The 13,864-nt window shown below is 37.9% G+C and overlaps 1 long non-coding RNA gene across 1 annotated transcript; it reads right to left on the bottom strand.

The window, feature by feature from the left end:
- Nucleotides 1–2,260: 2,260 nt before the first annotated feature.
- Nucleotides 2,261–5,490, bottom strand: LOC130681947 (uncharacterized). Its single transcript, XR_008995234.1, has 2 exons — nt 5,357–5,490; nt 2,261–3,344 (listed from the first exon to the last, which is right to left on the bottom strand). It is a non-coding gene; the product is annotated as an uncharacterized LOC130681947 (long non-coding RNA).
- Between the last annotated feature and the right edge of the window lie 8,374 nt (nt 5,491–13,864).

The raw sequence follows: 13,864 nt of genomic DNA, 5'->3' as shown, positions 1-13,864 counted from the left end.
ATGAACTCTAAAGAATTTTCCAACTCTAATAATTTTCAAGTCTGAGATTGTTTTTCTACAGTTATATTTTATTCCAATGCCATTGAGTTGGCATATTATGACTTTCTCTTCCCCATCTGTATCATCTGTCAGATGAGGCTGTGTGTGCAATTTTGATATTTATATTGGCAGTGACTCCAGAAATACTTCCACTTTTCATGTATTTTTTTCTTGATAGACTTTCAGTACAGAATGTCTTTTTACTGTTTCTGCTTTTTCTTTCTTTCTGAAATAGTGCATTTAAACAACTTTTTGAGTTCCTTACTAACAGGGACATGTAAAGATGATCCAAACAGACTAATTCATTCTCCTAAAATGTTGTCCATATAGCAGGTGAAACTGAATCATCCGTAAAATATTTATTCCTTTTCATTTGATAGTTAAGATAATCTCACTGGCAAAACATTTCCTGGGAGTGACTGTCTCAATGGTGTCTTGCCATTAAACTATTGGTATTTAGGAGAATTTCCTTTAAAGAGGACTGTTCTGTTAGCTATGAATAGCTCAGCCAGTCCTGAAGACCATCTACTCCACTCTGCTCTCTATCTGCTTCTAGTTTTCTCATTAAACTATCCTACATTGGTCTTTTCATCCCCCAGAAGTCCAGCAACATTTAATTCTCTAAGAATTTATTTCGCTACCTGGGCCTACCAGCACTACTACTGTTGTCATCATTATTCTCATCATCAACCAAAACCTGTCAAAAAGCATATGTGTGTTGTGTTTTAAGTACTGATTCCTCAAGAAAAAAGCACCACAACTGTAATGGAATACATTTTGTTAGAGAGAGATAGAGAGAGAGACTTTCTAGACTTTGACATAGGTAACTTTTATTGAAGAATTGCTTGTCTTAGAAATAATAATATTTTACAACTATTTGGACAATGCTTCATAGTTTACATGATATTGCCAGTTACATTCTCTTGTAATCTGCATGATTATAAGGTAAGCATTATTCCAGTGTTTTCAGATGACAAAACTGAGATTCAAAGGGGATGAAATACTATCTAATATGTACTAAACATGTAATATAGTTCTTGTGAGTGCATTTCTAATGCTTTTTAAAAGAGTAAGGTGCTTATTTGAACTGCTTTGAATTATATACACTTCCTGGAAAAGACTTTATTCAGAAAGCATCATATTTTAGTAAACCCCTGTTTTTACCTATCCGGCACCAACCGTGGCTAGTACAGGCAACCCTTGAAAACCTGTCCCCCCATCTGATGGGGCTGTCGGTCACATGGCCCACCTCCCTCAGCAGAAGGCAAGCTTGCAAACCAGGCTGGCCTTTCCACGAACTCTATTCTTTCGATGCAGGGCTTGGTCAAGGGTGAGTACATGACCAAAGCAAGGTTAATCACAGGTTTTTCTGGGATTTAATGTAGATCCGGGAGAGGCCCTCTCTTGTTCAAAGATCACAAGCACTAAAGATGATGTTAATTTGGAGTGCCTGATGACCATCCTTGCCACTGTGGAGACAAAGCCTGCCTAAGCATCCAACTGACCTAAGGGGCAGGAGACCCCAGACATGGAGAGAGGAAGGTTCCTGATGTCACTGTTTGAGCATCCATATCCACGTCTTAGCTAATGGGAACCAATAAAATTTGTTCTTCCCCTCTTTTTTATCAGCAGTTTCCTTCTGATTCTTTCATTCCTTGATCCTGAAAAAGTCCTGATCAAACAATGTCTACTTGAAGCTTCTGAAAACCTGTACATTCAAACACGAAGTCAAGTGCATACAAGCAACTTTAAGTAAAATATTCAAGGAATTGGAATAAAGATGGTTTCTTTACTTACTTGATTACTTTAAGTATTTCACTTTGCATTTGGAAACATATCTATTAGTTAAAATTCCTAGGGTGGTATACTACTTTTTTCCTGATATATAATTTCAAATTCGTTCACAATATTTACATAACATAATCTCAAGATAGAAAGACTGTATCTAAGTGAAGAGTAAAGATATAAAAACTAGGAAACATTTCAATCCTGCTTTTAAGTGTATAAAAGGGATTTATGATGATGGAAAATGGCCGAGGCCCTATAGTAAGGAAATTGCAGCCATAAAAACAGCCATGGCTAAATGGACAGAAGGACTTGCCAGAGTGAAATCCTAAGGAAAATTCTTTTGCTTTCTTTAGATTTATGTTATTACCATTGATTTTAAAAGCAGGCCATAAAAACAAAGCTAAGGAAAGAAGATTCCAAAAGAGATTCCTGGTGAAATTAAATACTATATTTATTAACACTGTTCATGAAGGGTTATATTGTATCACACAATATTAATCACATATTTATGAGCATGCGTTGTGTATCATGCCCTTGTCTAGATGCTAAGGGCTTCTATCCTCAAAAAGTATGCAGTCCATGGATTTGAAGAAAGCAAGATAAATGCTAACATTCTAAATAAATAACCCAAATTGAAAGGTAAACGGATCTCTTGGGCTGTTGAGAAGGCAAATTTTAAAACATTTTTTGTTGAGCATTTGATTCTTATGCCTCAATATTTAATACGGGGTGTCACAATCACCAAAAACAGCCTAAACTGGCTTTAGAATGATAATATACCATGTCAAAAACCTCTTCTAATATAGCCAGATACAACCTTGACAAGGATTTCTAATGGTATGTTGAAGGGACAGAAGAAATCCCTAGGGTTTTTCAGCACATCCAACTTTCTTTTGTATGACTGCATTTAATGATCCAAAGTACCCATGAGTTAATCTTATGTCTAGTATCTCTAGACTAATTTTCTTGATAACATTCTTTCGATTAGCGCATGAAACTTTCTGGAAAAGAAGTGCGGTGTAGTGGACACAGCATATGGGCTTTGGTGTCATATACAGATCAGGATGTGATGTGAACCCGGGCTTTACCATTTGCATACCTTCTCACTTTGAGCATTGGTCAGTTTCTTCATCTGAAACATGAGGATAATGATACACATGTTACTGGTTGACCAGGAGGGTTACAGGTAGATTATGAGAGACAATGGCATTTAATTATGCAGCATATACTGGCATTCAATAAATGTAGCTACAGTACTTATCATCCTAAGTTGTGTTTTAACCAGTTTTTGCTTGCCCTCATCAAAAATGAGGAACTTGGCACAAGTCCACTGGGTGGGTCTACTCAAATACTTGGTGACTGTTTCATCACCTTAGGCCTCTTGTCTACAGTTTAAATAGTATTATTTCTTATTTTCCCACCCTTTGGCCATCTTGTAGTTTTCCTTTAATCTGTTTCAAGTTCTTGAAGTCTTTTTTAAGTTGTCCTCCAAGGCAAAGGACATGGGGCCTTCCATGCTAGGAAAGAACAACAGATAAGGAACCATACTTAACCTCTTTAAAGAGCAAACCCATACCAACCCTGAGGTTTAGCAAATAAAGATAAAGGATGCCCTGTTAAATTTGAATTTTAAATAAACAAATAACTTTAGTATAAATATGCCTGTGAATGTATTTTATGTGACAATTGCAGCTGTAAGCAAGTGACAAAAATAAGGAACAAGCACCCATCCTACTAACAGAACTCAGAAGATACTTCGGCTAATCCTATTTATCTCTTGGTACAGAACAGTATTTTTAAGGTTTTTGTAGAACATCCATGTTGCAAAACTGTATACACCTTGTTTTATTGCTGTGTGTTTAATACATGCTGTTTTCAAAGTGATTTATCAGGGTACCCTGTTCCAAACAGGTGGTTTTAAATATCATGTGAAGGTATAACTATGAGAAAGGAAGTAATGATTTGTGTGTTTGTGGAAAAATGTTATACAATATAAGGCATCCTGTCACTGACAGGAAATTTCTGAAACAGAGGAAGTATTTCTAGATAGATTTGCATACTTTATATATAATAAACAAGCTTATTAAAAATCATATATAGGTGGCTATAGGAGAAAGTTAAAATAAACATAGTACAAGAATAATTTTCATGTATTATAATTAATGTATAGGGTCTCCTCTAAATACTGATTCTTGATTATCATACCAATGTTGTTTCTTTGAAGGAGACCTAAATAATGCTTTTATTCAGATTCTTATCCAATATTGTATTCCTCCATCTTCCAATAAACATTTTAAAAGTTGCAAATGATTGAACTGTAGCATAACAAAAAACCAACTGTGCATTTTCTAGTTATGATCAATTGTCCAATTCTGATATGGTAAGAATAAAGATAAAAAGAACAGAATTCCATTATGTTCTCAAGATTATCCCTCATACATATAATCTGTTAGTAAAAATCTTTGTCCTTTTAAGAATGGCTGAAAGTATTCAACTTCTGGGAAAGAATAATAAATGGACATTTGTTGTATCATTGTGCAAATTGTAAAATGTCTTGTTCAGACAATATATTTAACTGTCAGAGTCCTGATTGATGGAGAGGCTTTTGTCCCATTAGTAAGTTGTAAATCAGATAAGAATGTTCCATTACCCTTGAAAATGTGAAGATGGAACTTCCAATGTTAAGAAGGTACCAAGATGCTGAAATTATATAATAATATTTGAAAATATTTTTCAGCCTCATCGATAGATATATTTTTATTTTGATATCATTAATCTACAATTACATGAGGAACATTGTTTCCTAGACTCCCCCCTTCACCAAGTCCACCCCCCACAGACCCCATTAGTCACTGTCCATCAGTGTAGTAAGATGCTATAAAGTCACTACTTGTCTTCTCTGTGTTGCACAGCCCTCCCCGTGCCCCCCCTGCCACATTATACATGCTAATTGTAAGGCCCCCTTTCTTCTTCCTTCTCCCTCCCTTCCCACCCATCCTCCCCAGTCCCTTTCCCTTTGGTAACTGTTAGCCCTTTCTTGGGTTCTGTGATTCTGCTTCTGTTTTGTCCCTTCAGTTTTTCCTTTGTTCTTATACTCCACATATGAGTGAAATCATTTGGTACTTGTCTTTCTGATAGATATAATTTTATATAGTTCAGACTGTGCAGAAGTGCTACCAGATTTTGTTCAATTAATCCAGGAACAAATGAATACCACAAATCCAGACTCACATTTAAAAAACATGTTTCTAAGCATATAAGTCAAAATAAAATAAGCACAGCAAACCTCTCAGTTGCATTCAAATTCAGAATTTGGATAAACCTGACTGAAAAGTCAGAATGTGAACCGCTGAAGGGAGACAAATTGGAGAGGAAGCTGATACTTTACTCACTACTGAATCAGATATTTCTATCCCTCAGGGTTTAAAAATGTCCTGGGCATAGGGCATAGTAAACTCCAAATGGGGGTAGCAGTGCTCAGGATTGGGTTTCTGTAACTGATCAGTCTTCTCTGGCGATGTCTACTTACAGCAGATGTCAGATGGCTGTGGTGGAACGCTGGTGGTGAGCGGACCCCATTCATGTCATGGTGGCTGTCACGTAAAGAAAGAGAAGTCAGCTTCCAGAGAAAGAGACCAAGGGCAGAAGCATGAGGATGCCAAGAGCCAGGTCCTGACCCTGAAATATGCAATGGTCAAATGAGGGGGTGTTTCCCGAAACGTTATTTTTACTTAGTTCTTAGGGTATGTCTGATTTTTATTTTCTGAGAACTCTTTTATACTAATGTCTGAAAACTTCTCTTGGAAATTGAAGTTAGCAGGTAGACTCTCTGGCAGCAGAATGAATTAGGGACTTTTGTCAAGGTGAGTTTTGTCAGCATATGACATTTTCATTTTCAGGAAAAGCAGAAAAAAAAAACATTCAGAAGTTATGACAATACTGTGACTGGAAGGAAGAGCTAAACCCGGCCACCTTTTGTACAGATGTGGATTCCTTGGGTGAACATAATGTGGTTCCAAAATTAAAAGCATATAAATATCACTATGTTGAGATCAATATGTAATCAGAGAAAGGACTCAAACAAAACTTTCTACAAAAATCTTAAATACTTTTAAATGAATAGAGAATGCCAAACAAAGCTATCCTTGTAAAAATAGAACAGTACTGAAAAATACGTACATAGGTACAGCATCTAATTTCTAAACTCTAACACTCTGGATCCTTGAAAAATCAATAAACCAAAAGGTTAGGACAACTTAAAAACAACTGTGCTTGGCATTGCATTTATATAATTGATCAATTCTGGGAAAAACAATTCAGGGAGTTTTTTTGTGTTTATGTGTGTTTGAGGGAGAGGAGAAGAGAGGAAACAGAGAAACAGAATAAAGAAGAGAGGGCAAAGCATTAAAAAAAAAAAGCTTTTCAATCCTGTAGGTGCTGCCCACTAGCTGGCAGTCCCAGTCTTGCACCCCTCCGTGCTCCAGGCAGTGCTATGAAGATGGGAGAACATCACTGGAGGAACAAGAGGGAAGAATTGCCAACTGCAGCACAGAGGGGTGGGGCCCTGGAGTATTTGAGTGGAGACATTACTTGGCTGGATCTTGCAGGATAAGCTGGCATTGCTCAGGCACAGCGGAGGCAGGAGACAGACACCTTGGACAGAGAGGACACACACACACAGGCACTTTGGGGAGAACACACGGCAGTTCAGAAAGCCGTAACTGGAACAGAGGTTGGGTGGGTTGGGCTGGGCTGCGCTGGGCCTGGATGAAGTTGGAAGGTTAGGCTGGGGGCCACATCATTAAAAGCCTTACACGTCCTGTACAGAGGTTTGCATTTTATCTGTAATGGAGAGTCACTGGGAGGTTTTAAGCAGAAGATGGAAACCAGCATGCTTATAATTATGTATTAGATCATTTTGGTGACAGTGTGCTGAGTGGACTGGAATGGAAAAGAGCTAGAGGCCAGAAAACATGGTGGAAGTTTACTGCATCTGTCCAGGCAATAGAAGATGAAGATTAACAGAGTGAGGACTCCTGTCCTGTATCTTCATCTTTTTATCTCCAGACAACCCAGAAATCCATCTCTCGAGCATCAGTTTTGTAATGTCCAACAGCTATTTAAGACTGAATGTGAACAAATATTTTTAATACATTAATATGTGTGAGGTGCTTGGGCATGCATCAGTAAACAGAACAAACATTCCTGTTCTCGTGGAGCTTATCTTCTAGCAGGTGGATCCAGACATTAAATTATACATGTAGTATGTTACAAGCTGATGAAAGTTACAGGCAGGTGCACGTGCGTACGTGCGCCTGCGTGCACACACACACACACAAAAGCAGGGTTGGGGGAGATCAGGAGTGCCTTGGGGGAAGGTGGTGGGAGAGGTTTTTAGCTTTGAAAAATTGAGAATATGGCTTTTAAGGAAAGAATTGAAGAAAGAGAGAACTTAACCACCTGAGATGTGAAAAATATTTGTCTCTTTTTTTGTGTGTAGAGGCAAGAGGAACCCAACTGAGATCATGCCTCATGTGTCTGAGGCAAAGCACAGGGGCCAATAAGCCTGGATCTTGGTGACCAGATGAGATCAGAAAGGACAAAGGATCAGAGTGTGTCGGCCTTGTAAGTCACTGTGAGACTTGGGCTTTTTTGGAGTGAAATGTGAAGCCATGGCAGGATGTTGAGCAAGGTTGTGATTATATATGAATGGAATCACTGACTGTGTACAGGTGAAGACAGATGGCGGCAGGAGATAGAATATGGCAAAAATGGAGAAGTGAGGTCAGCCGGGAGGCTGCTCAAGTAGCCCAGGTGAGCAACGTGGTGGCCTGAGCCAGAGAGGAAGGAGTAAATGAGCAGAGGTGGCTGAATTCTGGTTACATTTTAAGACAGAGCTAACAGGATTTGGAGATAAGGTGTGAGAAGAAAAGGGCCCAAGAATATTCCAAGGATTTTTACTTTTGTAAGGGAGAACGGCTTTGCCCTTTACTGACAAGAGAAGCTGGTGGTTGAAGCAAATCTGGCAGGGATGTGTGAAGATCAGGAGTTTAGTTTTGTTCATGTCTGAGATGCTCTTTTGGCATCCAATTGGAGATGCTGAGTATGCAGTTGGATATTTGAGCCCTGGAGTTAAGGAGAAAGGTCTGGACTAGAGATCTAAATCCAGAAGTTGCCTGCATATCAATGGCATGAAAAGCCCTGAGGCTGTATGAGACCACCAAGGAAAGGAGTTTAGAGAAAACAGAAGCACTGTGTGCCAGGGCACAGCAAAGCTAACAGATCTGGCAGAAGAGGATGAATGGCACAAGGAGACTAAGAAGGAACAGTCAGATATCCTTCTGGTACCTCCATTTACTCTCATGAAACCTGCCCTCCTACTCTCTATATATCCCATCTCAATGCCCAACATTTCCCGTATTTCCAGGACATAATCCTTGACTCCCACCTACAGGTGTTTTAAATACGTTGCTCTGCTCCCCTCCCCATTGCCACCCACAGTTCAGGGCACTGTCACTTCTTGCCTGGATTACTACAACAGTTTCCTACCCGGTCTTCCTTTTCCACTCTTGTTCCTGATCACCTGTTCCTGAAGGATCAAGATATCATTCTAAAATGACAATGTGATATGTCACTTCTCTGTTTAAAAACAGTTCAACACTCTACCACAGTTTAAAAGCCATGCATGATTTGGCTTCTGCCTAACTCTCCAGACTTTCCCTTTGCCATCGTTCCCCTAGAAATCTAGGCTACAGTTAACAACAGCCCTTCCAGTCATTCTGAAGCCTGCCATGTGCTCTCCCCACTCTGCATCTCAGCACATGTGGATCCTTCTTGACTCTTGCCTCTACCTTCACCTGGTTAACATGTACTCTCATCAAGTCTCATCTTACATAACACTTCTTTTAGGAAGCCTTTTCTGATGCCTCTCTCACCCTCTAGGAAGGGATTAGGAACTGTCCCATATGCTTGTGCATCAATCCTGCTTTCTCCTTATGTGGATTTTGATCACAGTGTTGCAATTTACTTATCTTTATCTCTCAATAGAACTGTAAGCTCTATTTTTAGCCCCTAGCATGATGCCATGACATGACACTTGGTAAGTATTTGTTGAAGAATGGCTATGGAATGAATTAATGCATGAAAGCATGATACTGAACAAAGACTCTGGCAGTAAGGATATGATAGAAAGGAAGAACTACATCAGAAAAATATTAAAAGAGAAAATTTATGTGACAATGACTCAACATGGGTTTGGATCATAGGGGAAACTGAGAAGTCAAGGATGGCTTAAAAATGTCTCTACTGGGCTTATAAACAAAGGTAAGGGAAACAGGCAGATAAAAGTTCGGGGTAGAAATAATAGTTCAGCTAATAACTCTGAGGCATCTGTTGGTCATTCAAGTGGAAGTGTCTCTGAGGTGGCTAACAATATCGGTGTGGTGGTCTAGAGCAAAGAGGGAGTCAGAGACAGCAATTTATGAACCACTGTGTATTTGAATTCACTCATGTATTTGAAGTCATGGACATTAGTGAGACCACTGATGAGCATGTTCAGTAAGTACAAAGAAGGGGTCCAAACTTTAGAATTAAAGTTTAAATCTAAACTTTAAAGGTAAAAGGAAAAGTTTGAGTGGTATTTCAGAAGCTAAAGGAGACATTGCAAGAAAGGAGGAGTGAGTTGTATAGTGTCAAATCTCACAGAGGAGTCAGGCGGGATACAAAGGTGTCCTTGAGATTTGGTGATGACCAGGTTACTGGTGGTTAGAGTGAGGACACTTTATCAGGAGTGGGGAAGACTGAGTTAAATAAAGAGTTATAGTGAATGAATGGGAATAGAGAAAATAAGTTAGACTTTTATTTTCAAGAATTCTTTATTTAAAGGATTAAGAAATAGGAGTGAATACTTGAGGTAATTATGTATTAAAGATCCCATCAGAATGTCTGACATTTGTGTCTTCTTTCTTTCTAGAAGAAACAGCAAGTTGAATAAGGGCTGAAAGAAAAAAGGTAAGGGAGATTTTTAAAAGATGGGAGAGGTTGGTTGGGAGCACAGGATAGATGGAGCAAGGTGCTCAAAGATGTAAGGAAGAATGGGATAAAGATCATAAGTTGAAAAGACCATTCCATCATTTGTCACACAAGCAGGGAAGTGATAATGGGTAACACAGAAAACATACGGGCTTCTGTTTCCTCTCTAAATTATAAAGGAAGCTATAGCACTGAGAATAAGGGGAGTCAAAGAGATTCAAGAGCTTGAGACAATGGTGAAAGTTTAGAATCACTGTAATAGGAATAGGGAAAATGCGAGACGACCAAATAAAGAATAAAAGTTCACTAGAGGTAACACTCATTCTAATGCACAAATGTTCATTTGCACTGAGTGTCCAAGCAGCCAGCAAGGCAGACTTGGGAATTCAATGGTTCTATAATCACAACCTCTCTAGTGGACTTCTTGTAATGTTTATATGATTCACCAGATCTATGAGCCTTTATTAAGAGGAAATGCCAGCATTTGATTATTTTTACTTCAAAACCAGTTTTATTGAAATCTGCAAGGAATAATTTCTGGGAAAAGAAAAACATATTGAAACAGATACTCCATTCTCTTTTCAATAAAACCAACAGTCTAAAAATGTTAAAGAAATGAATCAGATACAAAGATCATCTGATTCTGAATATTAAAACCTGTTTAGAAATTGTGAGGGAGACTTGATCCTAAATACCAATCTAGTTATTCATTCAGAATTTTTAATAACTTTGGAAAGTAATTAATCAACCTATGACACAGATTTATGAGCTGTCACCTTTCACTGCCATTAATGAAACTAGGGTTTTATCTGCACTCTTCTGGCAATTTAAAGGACGTTTTTTTGTAAACTCTTTGAAGACCAAAAGAATGCTTGAAATCACTGGATCTTGACATGCAGATTTCAGTGAACGTTTCAAGCATGTGTTAGACTGAAAATTTAGAATTTCCTTAATTTTGACATGACAGAAAGTGCATTTTTGAAAAGCCTAAAAGACATATTCATTTCTGTTAGGAGGAAGCTTTTTTTCTGTCAACAAACTTTGCTTTGCCTGCTTCTTTATAAAGTTCAATAGAACTTAAAATATTTATTGTCCTATTTTCTCCTCAATTGAAAATACAGGTACAATAATAATATTTTAAGCCTAAAGGTCCACGGAGGCCCTAAATGATTTTATTTGTCTGCCATCTTTGACTTAACCAGACAGTGGTCAGACCCTGAGCTCCTGTTGTGCAGTGTAGCAATCGGCAGGATCTGGAGGGATTCTGCCTGAATGTGAGGAAGGAGTCAGAAGACAGCTGCTCACCTAAAACTCTAAGAGGAGCCAAAAGACAAGAGAAGGCAGGCCCTGATATAAGCTTTTCTCAGATTTTAGACCACCATCTGAGTTCATGTTTAGAACATGACAAATGAGATTCCTACACACACTCCAGCATGAACTCTGAATAGTCAAGGCCCAAAGAAATAGCTCAAGATAAAATCTGCAAGAAAAGCTAGTGTACATCCACAACAGATGATATCCCAATGTAAACTAGATATGGAAACAGTTTTGAAGGCCAGAACTTTTGGTCCCAATAGTAATTGATGCATTATAATGAGCAGATATGCTAGAAAATTTTAGTCATCAAATGGTGTAAAGCATTTACAAGTTAGCTTGGCTTTTTGAATATTACAATTTCTTTTGAGACTATGGAATTTCATTTAGAGTGTTTGTGAGTAGCTGACAGAATGCTTAAAATATGCTTCTGACACTCAGAATTAAGAATTTTTTTCTTCTATTACATATTCCTGCCATTCTTACTGGTAGCTGAGGGTACAAAAGACTAAGAGGCTTGATTTGGACTAGTTAGATGATAATCTAGCTTCTTCTAGGATCAAAGCACATGTGACAGAGTGGGAGGAAGTTGAGACATTGCTTATCACGTGTCTTACCATTTTCCAGAGTGTCCCTTGATTCTCCACTTGGTTTTGACCAGCCCTTTTCCTCTTTGGAAGGAGGCTGCCTGATTCCGATTGGGACATGCACTCCTTGACCTGCAATGCATCCAGGCCCTTCAGGGGATTCACCCACCTCGCCCCTATTGTGACCTTGCTGAGCCAATACTCCATCAAAACCTCCAGGCCTTCTTCTTCATTATCTCATTGCTATATCTGTGGCATGAGAGTTATCACAAAAAATTTCTTAAATTGAACTACAGTTTTTGAAATGTACAAATTCAGACACCTTTGACTGCTCATTTATTCCAGTGAGAACATTAAGTTTAAAAAATAATCTAAATATGAATGTGCACATTGATATGTAATTATTACTGATGACTTGGTCAACCACTGAAATAAAAATTAAGCCTATCAAGACTATATGTTACTCCTTATACACTGATATCTATAATTAAATTTCAAAATAAGCTTTAATGATGATATATGTATTCAGTAAGCCTTCAGGTTAGTCACCCAAGAGAACCCTTATTTCAAGACCATCATAACACAATTTTCCTTTTTCTCCCCACCAAGATATAAGAAATTGCCACATTCTGTTACCCCTATGTTACCAAGAAATAACACACTTTTGATCATGAGGTGTCTTCTGAGGACAAAATGTGATGAGTAGTTAGAAATTCACAACACGGTATCAAGAAAGACCTTAATGCCCATTTTTCGATATTATGCCTTCTTCTAAATACTAATTTCCTTCTTTTAGAGAGGAGTTGCTGTGTCCACAGCCATCATGTGCATTTCAATTGCACTTAAAACTACATATCTGTGACAAGTCCACATGGGAACTCTAGTTATCAGAAAATACACATTCACAAACAGGAAGTCTAACTCCAGTAAAAAGGTGTTTTTCTCCACACAATGGAATATAAAGATTGTAGTCTGGAGCAAAATCCAACACCCCTACTGTTGATACACTTCTCTCCCCTCCTGTATTATGGCAACTTATGATTACAGCATTGTGCTTTCTAAGCCTGTTCCAACTTGCTTACAGATACAAACGGCCTGCCCTTTTCTGTGCACAGCTTTCAATCAGCAAGCACGTCAAGATGGGAAGGAACAGGGATGGCAGAAAGAGTAAAAGGGAAAAAAAATCAATTCTTCAGAAAGCATATGGTTAACAACTGAATATTTAATCAAATCATCCTAGAAACCCTTCCTATTTTCAGCACTCTTTGCAAGGCAGTTGCAAAAGAGTTTTTTTGCAGTTGCTTTGTGGTACAGAATGAATTTCAGTAAATATCATATATTTAGTTAGATCGCTTATTTTTAAAATTTGTCAAACGAGGTCACTGACTCAGAATAGATCTCATTCCAAGATATGACAGATGGATACTGATATTGAATAGAAAGACTGACATTAGCTGGAAGCTTCTGGGCAGAAGACAGGTCATTCATTTAATATTCAACAAAATATTTACTGAGTACCTACTGTGTGCCAGATCAAATGATAAATATTTGGACTTTTATTACAATAGAAAGAGGAATGGTGCCAAAATGATTTCCCTGTGGCTAGTAATGATTACAAGGGAAAACTACTGGTATGCAAGGTCTCTAAAAATCTTTATAGTTTTCACATTGCTTCAGAAAAATGCATTAGCACTCAAACACTCATTCTGTCCTGGTTACAAGATTTTAGACCTAACTCAGATGTTTTAAGATGCTATTTATTGACCTTTACCAAAAACCAACTTCCTATTTTTCTGAAACTAAAAGAGCCTTACATGCTTTCAAAGATTTCTTAGACATCAAAGAACTGAGAGAGACATACAGTTTATGGATAATGATTTAGGATTTAGTGAATCAAAACACACAGATTAAATTTCCTTTAAAAAATTCCTTGGTTTAAATTTTAAGAGCGAAACGTTGGTCTAAACACACATTAGTCTCAAGCAAATCCAAAACTTATTTATTTATTTACTTTTTTAAAATTTATTTTTATTTTTTTGAAGAACATTGTTTACTAGGCTCTCCCCTACCCCAAGTCCCCCCCACAAACCCCACTACAGTCACTG

Source organism: Manis pentadactyla, chromosome X, assembly GCF_030020395.1.
Source record: "Manis pentadactyla isolate mManPen7 chromosome X, mManPen7.hap1, whole genome shotgun sequence".
Taxonomy (NCBI): Eukaryota; Metazoa; Chordata; class Mammalia; order Pholidota; family Manidae; genus Manis; species Manis pentadactyla.
This window is presented reverse-complemented; position numbering and strand designations above follow the sequence as displayed.